Below are 22369 nucleotides of genomic sequence, written 5' to 3'. Positions count from 1 at the left end.
GTCCGATCCTCATCATCATCATAGTAAGTATTGATAATATTGGAAAGTGCGGAATCCCACAGAGTGGAGATCAGAGAATTCACAATGGAAGGCCGACCATTATATCCATGAAGAGTAGAAGAGTTTCCTTTAGAGGATTGCAGTGAAATTAAAGGTGTCAGTGAGTACATCCTCTATACATGGAAGGGGTCCAGCAGACCCAACACCGGGACACAATCACTAGACAAATCTCTGGCAGTCTACAAGAGAAAATTGTACAATTACACCGAGATATTACATTGTATACATTCCTGTAACGGAACCTCAGACCCACACTGTACTTGTGGTCTTCCGTCACTGTACGGCTCCCTCATAGTCATGAACATAGATATCAAATCCCAGCCGCCGTCATACAAAACTAGCCTTACAGTTTGTATATAGTGATGTCGCGAACCTAAAATTCGCGGTTCGCGAACGGCGAACGCGAACATCGGCAAATGTTCGCGAACCGGCGAACCGGGCGAACCGCCATAGACTTCAATAGGCAGGCGAATTTTAAAACACACAGGGACTCTTTCTGGCCACAATAGTGATGGAAAAGTTGTTTCAAGGGGACTAACACCTGGACTGTGGCATGCCGGAGAGGGATCACGCAAAAAAAAGTTCTTAAAAATTATAATTTTTTGATAGAGAGCCAATTATTGGAAAAATTAAAAAAAAATAAAAATAAAAAATTTCTTTGGATTTAGCATCTGGGGGGTCTAAAAAGTGTACCTGTGAAGTTTCAGCTCTGTAGCATGTCCAGAACCCCTAAAAAACAGCATTTTTCTTATATTTTCAGGAATATGGCTTCTCTGCGGCTGGCTTTTTCTCTTGCAGGCATTTAGCGGGCATTTTTTTAGGCAGGCATGTCATTTTTTGTATTTAGTGTCTGGGGGGTCTAAAAAGTGTACCTGTCAAGTTTCAGCTCTGTAGCATGTCCAGAACCCCTAAAAAACAGCATTTTTCTTATATTTTCAGGAATACGGCTTCTCTGCGGCTGGCTTTTTCTCTTGCAGGCATTTATCGGGCATTTTTTTAGGCAGGCATGTCATTTTTTGTATTTCGTGTCTGGGGGGTCACAAAAGTGTACCTGTCAAGTTTCAGCTCTGTAGCATGTCCAGAACCCCTAAAAAACAGCATTTTTCTTATATTTTCAGGAATACGGCTTCTCTGCGGCTGGCTTTTTCTCTTGCAGGCATTTATCGGGCATTTTTTTAGGCAGGCATGTCATTTTTTGTATTTAGTGTCTGGGGGGTCACAAAAGTGTACCTGTCAAGTTTCAGCTCTGTAGCATGTCCAGAACCCCTAAAAAACAGCATTTTTCTTATATTTTCAGGAATACGGCTTCTCTGCGGCTGTCTTTTTCTCTTGCAGGCATTTATCGGGCATTTTTTTAGGCAGGCATGTCATTTTTTGTATTTAGTGTCTGGGGGGTCACAAAAGTGTACCTGTCAAGTTTCAGCTCTGTAGCATGTCCAGAACCCCTAAAAAACAGCATTTTTCTTATATTTTCAGGAATACGGCTTCTCTGCGGCTGGCTTTTTCTCTTGCAGGCATTTATCGGGCATTTTTTTAGGCAGGCATGTCATTTTTTGTATTTAGTGTCTGGGGGGTCTAAAAAGTGTACCTGTCAAGTTTCAGCTCTGTAGCATGTCCAGAACCCCTAAAAAACAGCATTTTTCTTATATTTTCAGGAATACGGCTTCTCTGCGGCTGTCTTTTTCTCTTGCAGGCATATATATCAGTGGTGGGTGGGCAGTGGCACAGTACACTCTCTGTGGACCTGGCAGCAGTCACTGGCACCCAGGCAACTGCAATTTAAAAAATATATATATATTTTTTTTACTTTGCAAGCTGCTGTGCCACTTTATATATCAGTGGTGGGTGGGCAGTGGCACAGTACACTCTCTGTGGACCTGACAGCAGTCACTGGCACCCAGGCAACTGCAATTTAAAAAATATATATATATTTTTTTACTTTGCAAGCTGCTGTGCCACTTTATATATCAGTGGTGGGTGGGCAGTGGCACAGTACACTCTCTGTGGACCTGACAGCAGTCACTGGCACCCAGGCAACTGCAATTTTAAAAAAAATATATTTTATTTTACTTTGCAAGCTGCTGTGCCACCTTATATATCAGTGGTGGGTGGGCAGTGGCACAGTACACTCTCTGTGGACCTGACAGCAGTCACTGGCACCCAGGCAACTGCAATTTAAAAAAATATATATATTTTTTTTACTTTGCAAGCTGCTGTGCCACCTTATATATCAGTGGTGGGTGGGCACACAGTGGCACTACAGTGGGCACAGTACACTCTGTGGACCTGACAGTCACTGGCAGCCCAGGCAACTGCAATAATAAAAAATATTTTTTTTTTCAATTTATTGCAACAAGATGCTGTGCCAACGTATATATATCAGTGGTGGGCAGTGCACTGCAGTGGGTACAGTGCACTCTGTGGACCTGACACAGCACTCACTGCAATTATGACAGAGGAAAAAAAAATATTTTTTAAAATGCCAGGTACTGTGCCTGTGCCACCCGAAATGAGTGTGGTGTGCACACAGTACAGTCTGTGGTAGGTCTGTGGCCTCTCACACACAGCGGGCAGGCAACTGCAGTGTACAATAGATATATATATATATATATATATATATATATATATATATATATATAAAGAAAAAAATCTATTACCTTACCAGCCCTTAAAAGGGCTTTTGGGGACACTATATATATATATATGTATATATATAAATAAAAAAATCCTCAATTACCAGCCCTTAAAAGGGCTTTTGGGGACACTAGATAGATATAGATATATATATATATGAAGAAACAACTCAATTACCAGCCCTTAAAAGGGCTTTTGGGGACGCTAGATATATATATATATATATATATATATATATATATATATAAAAAAAAAAAAAAAAACACAAATACCAGCCCTTAGAAGGGCTTTTTGGGGTGCTGATATTACAGCAGTAGTGGACCAAGAACACTGCAAGACCAGGAACACTGACTAACTGTCCCTAGCTTAACAGCAGCAGCAGCAGCAGCAGCAGCTCTCCCTACTCTCACTACACACACTGCTTCAGAATGATCTAAGATGGATGCTGCCCTTGCTTATTTATAGGAGGTGGGAGGGTGTGGGAGGGAGGTACGCTGATTGGCTGGAAATGTGTCTGCTGACTGTAAAGTTCAGGGTCAAAGTTTGCCTCAATGATGTCTTATGGGGGGCGGACCGAACATCGCATATGTTCGCCGGCAGCGGCGAACGCGAACATGCTAAGTTCGCCGGGAACTGTTCGCCGGCGAACAGTTCTATACATCTCTATTTGTATACTGGAAAAAACTAACTCCTTTATTAAAAAAGAAACAGACTTTTATACACTTTAGAAGTAGGTCGGTCACTACATGAATATTTACCCAAAACATCACACAATGAATAGCTAACGAGGTACAGCTGACTCATGGCTAATCCCAATTAACATGCTAATTAACTCGTTACACTTAAGCCAGCATGGAAGAACAGACTGCCGACACCAAAGCTAAAACAAGATACAAATACACATATCATAATTAGAGTTGAGCGGACACCTGGATGTCCATGTTTGGCGGGTTCGGCCGAACATTAAAAAAAAGTTTGGGTCCGTGTCCCGGACTTTTGCCGAACTTTACCCGGACACCAAACCCTATTGAAGTCAATGGGGACCCGAACTTTCAGGCACTAAAATGGCTCTAAAACACCAATGGAAAGGGCTAGAGTGCTGCAAATGGCAGCAAAACGTAGTTAAGAGCTTGGCAAGTGCTCTGCAAACAAATGTGGATAGGGAAATAACTTAAAACAACAACAAAAAAAACAGAAAAATAAAACAATGTTCTTCATCTCTGAAGGACGAGGCCCATATGGAGTAGGAGGGAGGTTGAGGTGGTGGTGGATGTGGCGGTGTCATAGGCGTGTGCACAGGGTGTGCCGGGTGTGCCTGGGCACACCCGAATCACCTAGGGCACATTAGCATTATCGCTCTGTTTGCCAGTGAGGAGATGGGAAAGATCTCCCTCGGACCTGCTCTGCCATAAGAGAAGTGCCACACACTTCTATTTCACTTTGCCAGCAGGGAGAGTAATGTATCTGGGCCATGTACATGTAGGCAAACACATGCATGTGTATTTAAACTTTGTGGTGCACACCCTAATGCAATATGCTGCACACACATATGGGCGGTGTAGGTGGAAGCGGCGGTGGAGGAGGACGAGGTAGCCAACACTGCTTTTTTTCAGTCATTTTAAATGAGGGTACACCCCAAAAGAGTGAGAAAGAGCAAAAATAGAACAATGGCTGGGTAAGGTCGGTATCCATCTCTATTCTGCACAAGGTACGGAAAAGTCCCGTGGAATCCATGCCTGGTTCATTTTAATGAACGTCCCCAGCCGTGCTAAATACACGTTCAGATAATACACTGGCTGCAGGGCACGCCCAGCACCTCCAAGGCGTAAAGGGCAAGCTCAGGCCATGTGCCCAACTTGGGAGACCCAGAAGTTGAAGGGGGCAGACCCGTCATTCATTACGTCTAGGCGTGTGCACACATACTGCTCCACCATGTTCGTGAAATGCTGCCTCCTGCTAAGACGTTCCATATGAGGTGCTGGTGCTGCTGCTTGTTGTGGCGTGCTGACAAAGCTTTTCCACATTTCGGCCATGCTAACCCTGCCTTCTGAGGTGCTGGCGGTGCCCTGGTTGCGTTGGCGACCTCTTCCTCCTCCTCCTCCGCCTTGGCCTTGTGCTTCCACTGTGGCCCCACTGTCAGGTGGGAATGCCAGCAGCATCGCGTCTACCAGCGTGCGCTTGTACTCACGCATCTTGCGATCGCGCTCCAGTGAGTGAATTAAGGACAGTACCTTGTCCTTGTAACGGGGATCCAGCAGCATGGCGACCCAGTAATCAGCACAAGTTAGAATGTGGGCAACTCGGCGGTCGTTGTGGAGACACTGCAGCATGTAATCGCTCATGTGTGCCAGGCTGCCCAGAGGCAACGAAAGGCTGTCCTCTGTGGGAGGTGTATCATCTGCGTCCTCTGTATCCCCCCAGCCACGCACCAGTGATGGCCATGAGCTGGCCTGGGTGCCACCCTGCTGTGAACATGGTTCCATCTCCTCCTCCATCTCCTCCTCCTCATCCTCCAGAACTGTGCCCCTGCTGGACAATTGTGTCCCTGGCGTTTGTGTGTACAGGAACCCACCCTCGGAGCCCCTTGCGAATGACTGCCCTGAAAGCCTTGGAAATGTTACCTCTTCATCCTCCTCCACCTCCTCCTCCTCATCCTGCGCCACATCCTCTTCCATCATCGCCCGAATTGTTTTTTCAAGGAGGCATAGAAGTGGGATAGTTAAGCTGACAACGGCGTCATGTTGGTGGAGTACTCAAAACAAGGCACACAGGTCTCGCATGGAGGCCCAGTTATTGGTGGTGAAGTGGTGCTTTTCCGCAGAGCGACTCACGCGTGCGTGCTGCAGCTGAAACTCCACTATGGCCTGCTGCTGCTCGCACAGTCTTTCCGGCATGTGCAAGGTGGAGTTCCACCTTGTGGGCACGTCACATATGAGGCGGTGAGCGGGAAGGCCGAAGTTACGCTGCAGAGCTGACAGGCGAGCAGCAGCAGGGTGAGAACGCCGAAACTTTCTGCAGCAGCTCTGACATATCGGGGTAATTTTTAAGGAACCTCTGCACCACCAAATTCAGCACATGCGCCAGGCAAGGGATGTGTGTCAAACCGGCTAGGCCCAGAGCTGCTATGAGATTTCGCCAGTTATCGCACACCACCAGGCCGGGCTGGAGGCTCGCTGGCAGCAACCACTCATTTGTCTGCTGTTCCATGCTCCTCTTCAACTCCTGCGCGGTGTGTGGTTTTTTCCCCCAAACAGGCAAGTTTTAAAACTGCCTGCTGTCGTTTACCCCTGGGCGTGCTGAAGTTGGTGGTGAAGGTGTTACGCTGACCGGATGAGGAGGCGTTAGAGGATGAGGAAGCGGAGTAGGAGGAGTTAGGAACAGGAAGCAAACTGAAGCGCCCTGCAATCCTCGGTGGTGGAAGGACATGCGCCAAATTGCTATCCGCCTCAGGCCCATCCGCCACTGCATTTACCCAGTGTGCCGTTAGGGAGATATAACGCCCCTGACCGTGCTTACTGGTCCACGTATCGGTAGTTAGGTGGACTTTGGCACAGATGGCATTGCGCAGTGCACACCTGATTTTTTCCCCCACTTGGTTGTGCAGGGAAGGGACGGCTTGCCTGGAAAAGTAGTGGCGGCTGGGCACGACATAAGGCTTTTAAAACTGTGCATCTCCACCAGACGGAATGACAGCATTTCAAAGGCCAAGAATTTTGAAATGCTGGCATTCAGGGCCAGAGATCGTGGGTGGGTAGGGGGGTTCTTCCTCTTCCTCTCAAGTGTTTGGGAGATGGAAAGCTGAACGCTTCCACGGGACATTGTGGAGATGGTTGGTGACCCAGGTGGTGGTGTTGCTGACAGATCGTCTGTTTGCGGGGTGGCAGGTGCCGGTATCACTACAGATGTGGATGGAGAGGCCGAGACTGCAGCAGAAGAGGAAGCAGGAGGAGCCAGAGACCTTTCTTGGTTTTGAAGGTGTCTACTCCACTGCGGCTCGTGCTTTGCACTTAGATGCCTGATCATGCAGGTTGTGCTCAGGTTGAGAAGGTTTATGCCTCGCTTTAGGCTCTGATTGCACAGGGTGCAAACCACTCGTGTCCTGTCATCAGCACATTTTCTGAAGAACTTCCACGCTAGAGAACTCCTTTGAACTGGCTTTGGTGCGCTCGTTCCCTTGCTGTGTTGGGCAGTAGCAGGCGTAGTGTCTAGGGCACGGCCGCTCTGCTTCTGCACCCTGCTCCCTCTTCTGCTGTGCTGGTGGCTCTGTGCGACCACCGCCTCTTCCTCCAAACTACTCAGGTCACCTGCATGACCTTCATTCCATGTGGGGTCGAGGACCTCATCGTCCTCCACATCATCTTCCACCCAGTCTTCACCCCTGCCCTCCTTGTCGGTCTCCACAATTCTGAGTGCCGCAGCAGTTGGAACTGCGTTTCGTCATCATCGGAGACGTGCTGCGATGGTCCTTCCATGTACTCATCTTGAGAAATAAGTGGTTGGGCATCGCTGCACTCAATCTCTTCCACTTCTGGGGCAGGGCTAGGTGGATGGCCCTGGGAAACCCTGCTGACAGAGTCATCAAAAAGAAGAAGAGACTGCTGCATGACTTGGGGCTCAGACTGCTTGCCCGATTTGCAAGGGGGTGAGGTGAAAGACGGTTGGACATTGGCTGCAGGTGCCAACTCTGACCTTTCTGCAGTAGACTGGGTGGGAGACAATGTGAAGGAACTGGAGGCACTGTCAGCAAGCAAACCAATCTACTATCGCCTGTACTTCTTCTGGCCTCATCACTTCTAGAGGCGCATGATGCCCTACCAAATACTGCTGCAGGTTCTGTCGCCTACTCACACTTGAGGAAGGTGTTTCACTGGTGCGTGTAGCACAGATCGACCACGTCCTCTCCTTGCAACAGGAGCTCCACCAGCAGCACCACGACCCAGGCCATGGCCCCTATTTGACGGTCTCCTCATATTTCTGTAATTTATGATCTTGCCCTAGAAAGGTGTTTATTGAATAGCGGAACAAAACAACAACAGTATAGCACGGGTGTATCTCACAGTCAAATATGCAAACTATGCCGCAATTTAATTTTTTATACCCCAAAAGGGTGTATATTGAATAGCGGAATAGAAAAAAAAATGGTGTATCTCACACGTACAAACACAGACTAGGCCCCGATTAAAATTTTTTGTACCCTAAAGGGAGGATGAGGAAGAGGAGTAGAAGGAGTTCAGAACAGGAGGCAAACTGAAGCGCCCTGCAATCCTTGGCGGTGGAAGGAGATGCGCCAAACAAATTTAAAAGGTGTATCTCACACGTACCGATACAGACTATGCCGTTATTTAATTTTTTACACTCCAAAAGGGTGTATATTGAATAGCGGAATAGGAAAAATGTTATAATACGGTGTATCTCACACATACAAACACAGACTAGGCCCCGATTACTATTCTTTGTACCCTAAAGGCAGGATAAGGAAGAGGAGTAGGAGGAGTTGGGAACAGGAGGCAAACTGAAGCACCCTGCAATCCTCGGGGGCTGAAGGAGATGCACCAAACAAATTTAAAAAGGTGTATCTCACATGTACCGATACAGACTATGCCGTAATTAAATTTTTTACACTCAAACAGGGTGTATATTGAATAGCGGAATAGAAAAATTTACAAAACGGTGGTGCATCTCACACGTACAGAACCAGACTAGGCCCCGATTACTATTTTTTGTAGGCCCCGATTACTATTTTTTGTACCCCCAAAGGCAGGATGAGGAGTAGGAGGAGTTCGGAACAGGCAAGAGGCAGACTGAAGCACCCTCAAATCCTCGGCAGTATGAGATGCGCCCCAAAAATTGGAAAGGTGTATCTCACACGTACCGACACAGACTATCCCGCAATTTAATTGTTTTTACCCAAAGGTGTAGATTAAATAGCGGAATAGAAAATATTATCAAAAAAAAGGTGTATGTATCTCACACGTACAGAACCAGACTAGGCCCCGATTACTATTTTTTGTACCCCCCCCCCAAAGGCAGGATGAGGAGTAGGAGGAGTTCGGAACAGGCAGCACCCTCAAATCCTCGGCAGTATGAGATGTGCCCCAAAAATTGGAAAGGTGTATCTCACACGTACCGATACAGACTATCCCGCAATTTAATTGTTTTTACTCCAAAGGTGTAGATTGAATAGCGGAATAGAAAATATGATATCAAAAGGTGTATGTATCTCACACGTACCGACACAGACTATCCCGCAATTTAATTGTTTTTACTCCAAAGGTGTAGATTAAATAGCGGAATAGAAAATATTATCAAAAAAAAGGTGTATGTATCTCACAAGTACAGAACCAGACTAGGCCGCGATTACTATTTTTTGTACCCCCAAAGGCAGGATGAGGAGTAGGAGGAGTTTGGAAAAGGCAGGAGGCAGACTGAAGCACCCTCAAATCCTCGGCAGTATGAGATGCGCCCCAAAAATTGGAAAGGTATATCTCACACGTACCGACACAGACTATCCCGCAATTTAATTGTTTTTACTCCAAAGGTGTAGATTGAATAGCGGAATAGAAAATATGATATCAAAAGGTGTATGTATCTCACACGTACAGACCCAGACTAGGCCCAAATTACTATTTTTTGTACCCCCCCAAAGGCAGGATGAGGAGTAGGAGGAGTTCGGAACAGGCAGCACCCTCAAATCCTCAGCAGTATGAAATGCGACCCAAAAATTGGAAAGGTGTATCTCACACGTACCGACACAGACTATCCCGCAATTTAATTGTTTTTACCCAAAGGTGTAGATTGAATAGCGGAATAGAAAATATGATATCAAAAGGTGTATGTATCTCACACTTAGAGACCCAGACTAGGCCCAAATTACTATTTTTTGTACCCCCCCAAAGGCAGGATGAGGAGTAGGAGGAGTTTGGAACAGGCAGCACCCTCAAATCCTCGGCAGTATGAGATGCACCCCAAAAATTGGAAAGGTGTATCTCACACGTACCGACACAGACTATCCCGCAATTTAATTGTTTTTACCCAAAGGTGTAGATTAAATAGCGGAATAGAAAATATTATCAAAAAAAAGGTGTATGTATCTCACACGTACAGAACCAGACTAGGCCGCGATTACTATTTTTTGTACCCCCAAAGGCAGGATGAGGAGTAGGAGGAGTTCGGAAAAGGCAGGAGGCAGACTGAAGCACCCTCAAATCCTCGGCAGTATGAGATGCGCCCCAAAAATTGGAAAGGTGTATCTCACACGTACCGACACAGACTATCCCGCAATTTAATTGTTTTTACTCCAAAGGTGTAGATTGAATAGCGGAATAGAAAATATGATATCAAAAGGTGTATGTATCTCACACGTAGAGACCCAGACTAGGCCCAAATTACTATTTTTTGTACCCCCCCAAAGGCAGGATGAGGAGTAGGAGGAGTTCGGAACAGGCAGCACCCTCAAATCCTCGGCAGTATGAGATGCGCCCCAAAAATTGGAAAGGTGTATCTCACACGTACCGATACAGACTATCCCGCAATTTAATTGTTTTTACCCAAAGGTGTAGATTGAATAGCGGAATAGAACATATGATATCAAAAGGTGTATGTATCTCACACGTAGAGACCCAGACTAGGCCCAAATTACTATTTTTTGTACCCCCCCAAAGGCAGGATGAGGAGTAGGTGGAGTTCGGAACAGGCAGCACCCTCAAATCCTCGGCAGTATGAGATGCGCCCCAAAAATTGGAAAGGTGTATCTCACACGTACCGATACAGACTATCGCACAATTTAATTGTTTTTACCCAAAGGTGTAGATTGAATAGCGGAATAGAAAATATGATATGAAATTGGTGATTTATCAATAGCACATGTGAACACCTGTGTCTTATATCAGTCAGCTCTGCTGCAGGCTATGGGGAGAAAAAAAAATGGATTTTTGTAAGATCTTACCGTAAAATCCTTTTCTCTTAAGCTCATTGACAGACGTAGTCCTCCTTGATTAATATCAACTCGGGTTATACTGCCCTCTACAGGAGTAGGACTAGACAGGAAATAAAACGTTCTGGCCACACCCTAGGGGCAGTCCCAGAGGGTATATCCTCTCACTTCCTGCTACAGGATATCAGTTATGTCACAAAGCAGTGTCAGAGAATTTAACCCAACCCAACTCAAAAACAGAGGGGCGGGTACTACGTCTGTCAATGAGCTTAAGAGAAAAGGATTTTACGGTAAGATCTTACAAAAATCCATTTTTCTCTGTCGCTCATTGACAGACGTAGTCCTCCTTGATTAATATCAACTCGGGACGTCCCAAAGCAGTGCCACAAATGAGGGGTGGGAAAATGGAATCAAAATCCAATCTAGAAGGCCCAACCGGTGCCAACTAGAAGTTTTAAAGGCTCATCAATCGAAAGATGAGACTCAACTGAAATTCCAACGGGAAAAAACCCTCGAGGTAGACCACCGGTCTCCTCAGATTGCGGCCTGCAAAACCTTGCGGCCAAATGAGGCATCCACCGATGCCATCACATCAACTTTATAAAATTTTATAAAGGTATGCACCGACGACCAGGTAGCCACCTTGCACACCTGGACCACTGACGCCTGATGGCGGTAGGCCCAGGAAGTACTGAGCGCTCGAGTGGAGTGCGCCTTAACAGGGAACGGAGAATTTCGACCCTTAATAGAATAAGCCTGTACCACCGTCTGCCAAATCCATTTGGAGATAGTCGCGGCAGATGCAGGCAACCCCTTTCTGGGGCCTTCCGTGATCACAAAAAGTGAATCCGTCTTACGGAACGATTCCGTAGTCTTCAGGTATACCCTGATTGCCCGCACCACATCCAAGGAATGCAACGCACATTCCCGAGGATGACTGGGCTTAGGACACAAGGAAGGTAGCACAATATCTTTATTCAGATGAAAAATCTGAAACCACCTTAGGAAGAAAAGATGGCTTCGGATGAAGAACTACCTTATCCCTATGAATCACCAGATATGGGGAATGACACGATAATGCAGCCAATTCTGACACCCTGCGTGCAGAAGTGACAGCCACCAAGAAGGACACCTTCTGGGATAATGTAAGCAAGGGAATCTCCCTGATATTTTCAAAGGGAGGTTTCTGAAGAACCGACAACACCAAATTAAGATCCCAGGGTGGTAAGGGCGCGCACACTGGCGAAGCCAAGTGCTGCACCCCCTGGATGAAATTCCGCACCAAGGAATGAGTAGCCAGAGGCTTCTGGAAGAAGATTGCTAACGCTGAAACCTGACCCTTGATAGTGCTAAAGGATAGTTTCTGCTCAACCCCCTTTTGCAGAAAAAAACAAGATTCGGGTCACGAATAGGTATGTGGGGGAAAACTCCTACGATTCACACCACGCAATATAAGCCTTCCATGTGCGATAATAGACTTTGCTGGAAGTCGCTTTCCTTGGATTTAATTAGAGTAGGAATAACTGAAGCTGACAATCCTCTGTCCTTCAGTACCTGGGTCTCAATGGCCAGGCCGTTAAAGCCAGCGACTGTAAAGCACGATGGAAGATCGGTCCTTGAGACCGCAGATCCTCCCTGAGAAGAAGTCTCCAAGGAGCGTCCGCGACTAGTCTGCCCAAGTCGGCGTACCCGGCTTGACGAGGCCAGCCCGGAATGACCAGGATAACTGGAGTTCCCTCCATCCTCTATCCTGCGGAGAACTCACAGCAGTAACTTGAGAGGGGGGAAGACATACAGTAGCTGATACTGCCCCTACGGGGCTCTCAGCGCGTCTGCTGCGTCCGCTAGAGGATCGCAAGCGCGAGCCCTGTTGAGCCAACCTGCCAACAGATCCATATCCAGGGTGCCCCAATGAAGGGAGAGCTGGTGAAATACCTCTGGATGAAGAGACTATTCCTCTTGATCCAGAATCTGACGGCTGAGATAATCTGCCTATCCACCCCCGGGATGAATATCGCGGAGAGAGCTGGAACAACTGTTCCGCCCAATAAAGAATGTTGGCCACTTCTATGGTCGCCAGGGCACTCTTGGTGCCCCTTGGTGATCGACATAAGTCATGACCGTGGCTTAGCCCGATTGGATCCGAACCGGGCTGCCCTGGACCTGCTCGGTCTAGTAAGTCAGACAAAGTCTGACCGCTCTCAGTTCCAACACATTTATCTGTAACCTGGAATTTATCAGAAGAAATGACTTCCCCTGGCTGAGCATCAGAGACCGAAGCCACCAGACCAGAGCCTCCCTGGTCCGCTCGCTCAATCGGGTCCGATTGTCCAGGGAATCGGGATTCCGATTCCATATGAGAAGAATCTCCTCTTGGAGAATTCGGGTATGAGACTGGGCAAACGGTACTGCCTTTAAGGAGGCGACCATCAGTCTCAGCCAGTTGACGGATAGCAACATCCGAATCGTTGACTGAATCTTCTGGAGTTTCTCCGCATGGAGAAACACTCTTGCCAAGGATGTATCCAAAATTAGGCCCAGATAGTTCAGTCTCCTGGTGGGAACCAGGGATGATCTTTGGGAAAAGCAAAGAAAACACTGATGTCCTGCGAAGATGAGGATATGAAGATAGGCATCCTAAATGTCTATGGACGCCAGGAAATCCCCCTGATGCAGGGAGGCCACCACTGTATGGATGGACTCCATCTCTCCCAAGACCAGAATTGGACGCACCTAGCCCTTTTTCCTGGGCATTGTGAACAGGTTCGACTAGAACCCCTGAAACTGTCCAAGGAATGGGAACTACCACTCCTTGTTGCATCAAGCTGTCCCCCGCAAAGCTTTTTAAGCGACCCGGGGATGTAGAATATTGGAAGGGAAGAATCGCACCGGTGGAAGTGATCGAAACTCGATCTTGTATCCCGACCGTATGACCTCGCGAACCCCTTTATCCGGGATTCTGGAAAGCCCTGGATCCGGAAACCGGTGAAGACGTCCCCCCACCCTAGAGATGGGTGGGGCCCATTCTGTCAATCCAACGGGATAACAGTGGCTTTATTTAGTCTGGAAATTGGTGAGTCCACTATTGGTGGTACCGTCCATCTTTGTAATGAGGGATTCCTCAAAAATGATAGCGCCTAGCAATGCGTTTGGAAATAGCAGGGGCTCGTTTACGGATGACCCCATTTGGGCAAGGGAAACCCTTCACCATTTTGGTAGGCTTGCTAGTACCAAAAAGGAATATGAGTCTCAGCTACCTCTGCCGATGTAACCTCAAGATTTAAGGTTTCCCGGACAGATACAACTAGTGCTTCCACCAACGCTTCTTGTGCTATGGCGGAGGCAGAAGTGTCCTCCTCACTTGTCTGAGGAGACCGTACCTGAGACAACAACCCCAGAAAAGGGGCTGCAATGACCAGCTCAGAATCCGTATCTGAAGTATCAGATGACATAGGGGTAGGCGGGGGTCGCTCTTCTTGACCCCCGTCCCTGACAGGCTACCTCCACCGGGATACCAAAGACTCCAAAACTGCTGATAATGCATCATCACAAGTGGGGTACTGGAGGGTCCTGCGGCCACCTCGAGGGGATCAGGTGGGGATACATGTATGGCAGGGTTCATGTAACAAGACACTTGCCAGCAAACACAAAAAAATTAATTGCAAGAAAAAAACATTTATTTTTTTTTTATTTTATTTTTTTTACTTAGTCCCCCAGCGCAATAGCGCCCCTCAGTGTACCTGCTTGGACCCCTCAGAAAGAGAGAGAGAGAGACCCCAAGGCTCACCTGATGCACAGAAGTTTCTTATCAAGTTGCTTCCAGCACTGTGTTACAGACAGGAAGTCTTTGGCTTGCTTTCCTGGGCCAAGGAGGCGGCTCCGCCCCTTTACACGCCTTCCGGCGCCTCCCAATTACTCCACGAGGTGTTTGGTCACCTCAAACATGGCCGCCCCCATGCTAGAGACACGAGGCTTCGCCAAAATGGCGGCCCCGTGCGATCTGTGGGAAAATGGCGGCGGCCTGTGGAGGATAGCGGCGGTTTGCAAGATAGCAGCGGCCTGCGGGAGGTATGTGTTCGGCCTGTGCGGCCTGCGGGACCTCGGAGGTGACCGGCTTTATGGGAGGATGGCTACCTGCGGATGTGGTAATCCAGGCATAGGCATCGGCCTGTATACACATTATGTCAGGTAAGATACCTCTATACCTTAAAGCGGTAGTATCCCGCTTTTTTACACTTTTACCTACAGGTAAGCCTATAATAAGGCTTACCTGTATGTACAATTAATATCTCCTAAACCGGCAGGGTTTGGGAGATATTTGCAGTGCATGCAGCCGCTCGCGCGAGCGGCGCATGCGCTCTGAAGGTCCGGGGGACCTTCAGTTTTGCTTGCCGGAAAATCACTCCCGCGCGCATGCGCGGGAGTGACGTCATCGCGGCTCCGGCCAATCACAGCGCCGGAGCCGCCGAACCCGGAAGACACGGCGAGGGATCATGGCGGCGCCCGCAGCGATGTCCGGGGGTCCGCGTCGGGGCTTCGTTCTAAGGTAAGTAATACATAATGAGCTAGTATGCGATGCATACTAGCTCATTATGCCTTTGTCTTGCAGGTGTTTTTTTTTTTTTCTTTTCATTTTGGGTTTACAACTGCTTTAATAGTGATGCTTTTAGCAGTCTGCCACTGACTTCAGTACCCTTATAGTGTCATATAGTGACTATAGATAGTCAGCTCCCAAACCAAGCTTTTAAGAGGGGGATTAATGACACCTATTAGGATCACGTCCATCCATCCCAGAGAGGAGCCCGCGTCCACCAACAAACCCGACAGGGGGAGAGGGGGAACATTTTACTCACCATACCGGAACCAGGCGGGCGCCAACTCCTGACAGAACCCCTCTCCACCGGAGTGGGGGGGCTATCGACCAATGTGGACACCGTGACTCTGCTGGTCATTGGCGTCCCAGCGAGACGTTTAACTCGCAGGGTCAGTCCCCGTCCAGTGGGACTATGTCGCGGCCGACCCAGCGCGGAGCTATGGCCTGCACGCGCTCGTAGGCTGAACTGGGGTGACCACTGGATCTCAACATCCAGCCCGTCGCCCAGTTTAAGCATACTTGCTTGAAGATCTCAGAGGAACACTGGAGAAGAAAAGCTGCCTAAAAAAGTATTTCTAAAAAATCTTGCCAGGACCGAAGATCCCAGCAAGGAATCTAGGTCCTTACTCCTAACTAGACAGAAAAAAACTGATATTCATTCTGTAGCAGGAAGTGAGAGGATATACCCTCTGGGACTGCCCCTAGGGTGTGGCCAGAACGTTTTCTTTCCTGTCTAGTCCTACTCCTGTAGAGGGCAGTATAACCCGAGTTGATATTAATCAAGGAGGACTACGTCTGTCAATGAGCGACAGAGAAAAGAAAATTCCCCTTTTAAGTTTGTCATTGTTAGCTAGATTAGTACAGACTATGCCACAATTTAATTTTTTTAACCCAAGGGTGTATATTGAATAGTGGAATAGAAAAAAGTGTATAACTTTTGAACTCACTCAATAATAGCACATGTGCACACAGCAGTGTATTATCACAGTCAGCACAGCAGCACTGAATGAAAAACGCTGCACACAAGTGACTGTCTGATAAAAAAGACTTTTCCTGACAGACTCCATGGCAGCATACGTATCGGGTTTGGCCCCGCCTCCAAACCTACCCATAGGACCTCACTCCCATAAATCTTTGCTCCTGTTCAGCACACGTGTTCTTTTTTTGTCCTCCAAAGGATTACCTGATATCCTACCTGAAGATGGTTTCCGGGTGATGGATGTCTCTACCAGTCGGGTATGGAGCTCTCCAATAAGCCCCAGCTGCTGCGGGGTATGGAGTAGGGGCGAAGATGTATGCAGCCTTGGCCAAAAAGCCCAGCTGCTGCGGGTGGCCGGTACCCTAGAGTGAGATAAGTCCGGTTGTGCATCCATCCCTGGTGATCTACGGTTCGTGAGTACAAAGTCCTCCATGGCAGCTATTTTGTTTATATAATCTGCTTATATTATTGCCTTGTCTTTATTACCTGGTTTTTCCTGCTTTCCCTGGTGGCTAGTGGTCCGGGGCCGGTCAGCGAGTCACTTCCTGACCGGCCGCCGGTGCGGGACGCTACTGCGCATGTGCGGCGCCTCGGGAACGAGGCTTGGTTCTCGCGCATGCGCAGTGTGATCACGGTGCATGCGCAGTAAGCTAGCGGCGGTGGCGATCGCTGATGACGTCACCAGGCACCATATTTAAACCCCAGAGCTGTCAGCAGTGTTGTGTTTATACACACTGCTGATACTGGGTGTTCCTTATACCAAAATCGATCGGTTTTTTTGGACGTTTGCTGTGTGCTGCCGCTCTGCCTGCTAACCTTTGGTTTGGTGAGTACTGGCCCCAGTTTGGGAGCGCCCCCCCCCCCTCTTTTTGCTGGTTTTTCTGACATTGCTGTCCGGCTCATTCTTGTAGGTCAGCATCAGAATGGAAGCTACTTTGCCCTCCGGTGGTCAGCCCGCCCCTAACAGGTATCGGGGGCTTCTTGGTGGGGATGCGGGTTATAGGGGGTGGGGGTAGGAACTCAAGTGTTCCTAGCTTCCTGTCTGTTTTCTCTTTGTTTTCTTTTATTTACAGCCCTCCTCGTTCAGAGACTAGGCACTCTTCTCAAAGAAGTGAAAGGCGTTCAAGCTCTCGCCACCGACACTCTACAGGGAAGTCCCGTTCGGGCTCCCATCATCGTAAAGCGTCCACTTCAGCCAGCCACGCACGGAGACCTGACAAAGCAGGTTGCAGGGGCTGTGGCGCTAGTGTCCCGGAGAAGAAGCTTTTCTGTGACAGATGTTTCTCCCAGGCTGCGGGAGAAAGGGATACTTCCGATCAACGCATTGAGGCTTTGGTCAAGAGAGTAGTAAAGGACTCTTTGGCAGAGATGGGTGTCAGTCGTTCTCAAGACACTGCAACGGCTTCCCCAAGCCCTTCCCCTGTAGCACTTCAAGTACAGGAAGGTTTCGAGTCGGCCCATACAAGCCATCAGTCGGTGCTCTTGTCAGGTAGCGACTCTGAAGATGAGGATCCCTGCCTGGGTTTCGAATATGCTTTGGTGCCTTCCCTGGTTAAAGCGGTCAGAGAGACCTTAAATTGGGAGGAGTCAACTGTTCCCCCTCCCAAGCAAAAGAAGTACTTTAAACAGCTCAACAAGGAGCGTGTTAATTTTCCCTTCCTGGGAGAGTTGGGAGAAATTATTTCGGAGGAGTGGAGAAAGGTGGAACGAAAGAATTCCTTAGTATCCAAGATGGCAAAACTTTACCCCTTCAAAGAGGATGATGTGAAGCATCTTGAGTCTCCTCCTCTAGTTGACGCAGCAGTCATGAGACTGGTCAAGCATGTGACCCTTCCCTTAGAGGATACGGTCTCATTTAAAGACCCATTAGACCGGAGAATGGACTCCGATTTGAAAAGGATCTACCTCACAGCAGGTATGGCCTGCAAACCGGTCCTGGCTTTAGCTGCTCTATCCAAGGCCATGGAGTCTTGGGCTGATGTGGTAGACGAATCGGTCAGTTCGGTGTCAGAAGAGGTGGCCAGAAGTGCTCCAATCCAGGAGCTTAGGCTGGGCTCGTCGTTCCTTGGGGAGGCTTCCATAGACCTGATCCGTCTATTGGCAAGAGTTATGCTGTCCTCGGTCACAGAGAAGAGAGCCCTTTGGCTCCGCCCTTGGGTTGCGCATCCGGCATCAAAGCAAGTTTGGTGCCGTATTCCCTTTGAGGGGTCCTCCCTTTTTGGGAATAAACTTGACAAGGCCATAACTCGGGCTACGGGCGGTAAGTCTGGGTTTCTTCCCCAGGATCGGCGCCAGTTCAACATCAAGAAAGGACAGCCTACTAGGAAATTCGTTCCTGACCGGGCCAGGGAAGCTCGTTCTTATAGACCTGGTCGTGAGTTCAACCGAAACTGGAGATCCAGACAGTCTTCCAGGAAGACGACAAAGAATGTCTCCTCAGGGGACCGTGAGCCCACTAAATCCTTTTGAAGGTGGGCCCGCTCAGACATGTCAGGTGGGTGCACGTCTACGCTCCTTCCGTCATGTCTGGGCGGCTTCGATCCAGGACCCCTGGGCCGTCAGGACGGTGTCCTCAGGCCACAAGTGGGTCTTCAAGGAGAGGCCAGGCTCAAGATTCCTGCCTACTGCCATACCGGTCCTAGAAGAAAGGCGTCAGATTTTATTTTCCTACGTCGAAGCTCTCATTGCTCAAGGGGCTGTCATCTCCGTTCCAGAGTCCGAGCGAGGCCAAGGAATATATTCTCCACTCTTTCTGGTCCAAAAGAAGAACGGATCATGGAGACCAGTAATAGATTTGACCTTCTTGAACAAATTCATAAAAAAAGAAAGGTTCAAAATGGAGACCCTGTTGTCTATACAGCAATCAGTCCAGCCGGCCGATTGGATGGTGTCCATTGACTTGAAGGACGCCTACTTTCATGTCCCTGTGGCCGAAGATTTTCAAAGGTTTCTCCGGTTCGAAGTGGGAGGATTACATCTTCAATTTATCTGTCTCCCATTCGGGCTCTCAACATCTCCACGGACCTTTTCAAAAATCTTATTGGCCGTGGTAGCCCTACTGAGATTGAGAGGTATCCGACTTCACCATCATTTGGACGATCTCCTCCTGTTGTCCCAAGACAGAGATCAACTATTAGTTCATCTGGAACAGGTCGTGTCCACTCTCCAGAAGTTTGGATGGCTACTCAACAAGGAGAAGAGCCACCTGATTCCAACTCAGTCCCTGATCTACTTGGGTGCCCTGTTCGACACAGAGAAGGCGACTATCTCTCTTCCAGAGGAAAAAATAGGGACACTTCAAGACAGGATTCACTTTGCCCTCTCATCCTCTCATCTTCAGGCACGTCAATGCCTGAAGATGATCGGGACTATGGTCGCAGTAGTCCCCATGGTGAAGTGGGCCCTGTGGAGGATGAGACCCTTTCAGAAGGGATTCCTACAGCAATGGGATACGTGGCATCTGGATCAACGCATCTTCTTGACCCCTTCCATGAGAGCGAGTCTCCCCTGGTGGTTATGCAGAGACCACCTGCTAAACTGCCACTCTCTGAAGCCAGCTCCGTGGGTAGTGATCACCTCGGATGCCAGCAACATAGGCTGGGGTGCCCACTGTTTGTCGGAGGTGGCACAGGGCAGGTGGGAGTTCTCCACTCGGGGAATAGTGTCCAACATACTGGAACTCCGAGCAGCATTCCAAGCTCTTCGGGCATTTTCTCACCTGACAAAAGACCAACCTGTCATGCTGCGTCTGGACAACACCTCAGCAGTGGCATACGTCAGGAAGCAAGGGGGAACGCGCAGCTGGTCCCTATTGAGGGAAGTGGAGCCGATTATGTCCTGGGCACAGAGAAATCTCTCGAATCTTTCAGCGGTTTATGTTCCAGGAGTCCAGAATGTCAAAGCAGACTTCCTGTCCAGAGTGGACCTGGACAACAATGAGTGGTCCCTTCACAAGGAAACGTTCGACTGGATCCTAACATTGGGGTTCTCTCCAGAGGTAGACCTCTTTGCCTCCCCCTGCAATTACAAACTGCCAAAGTACTATACAAGATTAAGAGATCCACAAGCATCAGGGATGGATGCACTCTCGGATCAGTGGAGATTCCACAGGGCATACGCCTTTCCACCAATTCCGATTGTGTTACAGTTTCTTCGGAGACTCAGGTCGGAGCCAGTGGAGGTAGTGGCGGTGATTCCCTTCTGGCTGAACAGGCCATGGTTTCCCCTTCTGACGCTACTCAGTGTCCGAGACCCAATCCCGCTACCCTTCAGACCGGATCTGTTGTCCCAGGGGTCTGTACTCCATCCATGTCCGGCCCGTCTACATCTGAGGGTCTGGATGTTGAAAGGAGGAGGTTACAGGCCTTAGGCTGTCCAGAAACAGCGATTTCTACATTGCTTAGTGCTAGAAGAAACTCAACGAACAGAGTTTATCAGAGAATCTGGGAAAAATTGTCTGCACAGTTGGCTGCAAGGCCTGATCCTCATTCTTCCATTAAGATACAGGACGTATTGAGCTTTCTGCAATCAGGATTGGATTTGCCGCTATCGGTGAGTTCGCTGAGAGTCCAGGTCTCGGCTATTTCCGCTTTTACGGGGATCTCCTGGGCCAGTCATGCCTTAATTCGTCAATTCTTTAAAGGAGCAGTAAGAATCAGACCTCAAAGAAAACCTAGGTTTCCCAAGTGGGATTTGCCTCTAGTTCTGGATTTCCTGTCGGATCAGATTCAAGACATGTCCGAATCCATGACCATAAGGGAACTTACTCTGATAACAGCATTTCTGGTAGCTGTAACCTCAGCGAAAAGAGTGTCAGAAATTGGGTCCTTCGGGACACAAGAGCTTTTCTTAATGTTTTTTCCTGACAGAGTGGTGCTCATTCCCATGCTGGATGCGAGACCAAAAAGGACTTCTGTCTTCCATGAAAACACAGAAACAGTGTTACCGACCTTTAGACAGGAAGAAGAAGAATCTTCGGTTCATCCGCTGAATGTTGGAAAGTGTATAAAGAAATATTTGGAAGCCACTTCCTCTTTTAGGAAATCGGAACATCTTTTTGTTACCTTCTATGGTAAAAACAAAGGTTCAAGAGCCTCGACGAGATCTATTTCATCTTGGATCATTCAGACCATCCAGTGGGCTTATAGGGCTAAGGGCTTGACCCCTCCAGCAGTAGTTACAGCTCATTCGACGCGAAGCTCTTTCTTCTGTGAATTTTGGTTTGCAAGTCCTGTCTGTTTGACAAAATGCATTAAACTTTTCTGTTCAGCACCTGCCCACCCTGTGTGTACGGCGAGTTATTTCCCGATACGTATGCTGCCATGGAGTCTGTCAGGAAAATGGAAAATTTATATCAAATACTTACCGTAATTTTCCTTTCCTGATGGACTCCATGGCAGCAGGAGTTCCCTCCCGGATTTCTGTGGAGGATAGTTACAGAACACGTGTGCTGAACAGGAGCAAAGATTTATGGGAGTGAGGTCCTATGGGTAGGTTTGGAGGCGGGGCCAAACCCGATACGTATGCTGCCATGGAGTCCATCAGGAAAGGAAAATTACGGTAAGTATTTGATATAAATTTTCCGTTTTTTCTCCCTCCTCAGCGGGCAAAAAGATTGTGTTCACACCACCCCACACACAGCAAAATCGATGTGGACCACTGACCCCTGCCTATCTCCAGACTCTCCCTAAAAGGATCTATAAGATCGGTCACTGCCGGCACTGCAACCCCCCCCCCCCCCACACACAGCAAAATCGATTGTAGAACGCTGACCCTAAAAATCAGCAGCCTCGCCCTAAAATGCCCTAACAACTCGCCCTGCCTAAAACACTCCGACCTGTCCCTCAATTCTATTCGGACACAAATGATTTTTGCCTGTCTGTCCCTAATCAGCAGCCAGGACGTAGGATGTGTGCTCTGTCCCTGAACTATAGCATAATGACGCAGCGGCGCTCCGTCTCGAACTTATAAAGACTTGGTCACATGCTTCAGATGGCCAATCACAGCTACTAATACATATGTAGGCATGGCTGGGATGGGTAAAGGCACACCAGTTAAACGCTTGTTAATTGGCTGTTGAAAGCCCGCCATTAAAAGCGTGCCAATACATACAAAACCCGGAAATAAAATGACCGAACACTGATTTTTACCCGAACATACAGTAAAGTTT

The 22369-nt window shown here is 48.3% G+C and overlaps 2 protein-coding genes across 3 annotated transcripts in view; both read right to left on the bottom strand.

Moving 5' to 3' along the window:
• Positions 1-22369, bottom strand: part of LOC309553399 (NACHT, LRR and PYD domains-containing protein 3-like) — a 997590-nt gene that overhangs the window by 830812 nt on the left and 144409 nt on the right. The window lies entirely within an intron of this gene.
• The window catches only part of LOC309553401 (NACHT, LRR and PYD domains-containing protein 12-like), a 71819-nt gene continuing 49451 nt past the window's right edge, over positions 2-22369 (bottom strand). For both annotated transcript variants that reach the window (XR_014225162.1, XM_082254579.1), the window contains exon 6: positions 2-239. The gene's annotated coding sequence lies outside the window, so the exon portion shown is untranslated. The remainder of the gene's footprint in view (positions 240-22369) is intronic.

Source organism: Pelophylax lessonae (assembly GCF_965119305.1).
Source record: "Pelophylax lessonae genome assembly, chromosome: 4".
NCBI classification, from domain to species: domain Eukaryota; kingdom Metazoa; phylum Chordata; class Amphibia; order Anura; family Ranidae; genus Pelophylax; species Pelophylax lessonae.
Note: the sequence above shows the minus strand (reverse complement) of the source record. Positions and strands in the feature narration are given on the sequence as shown.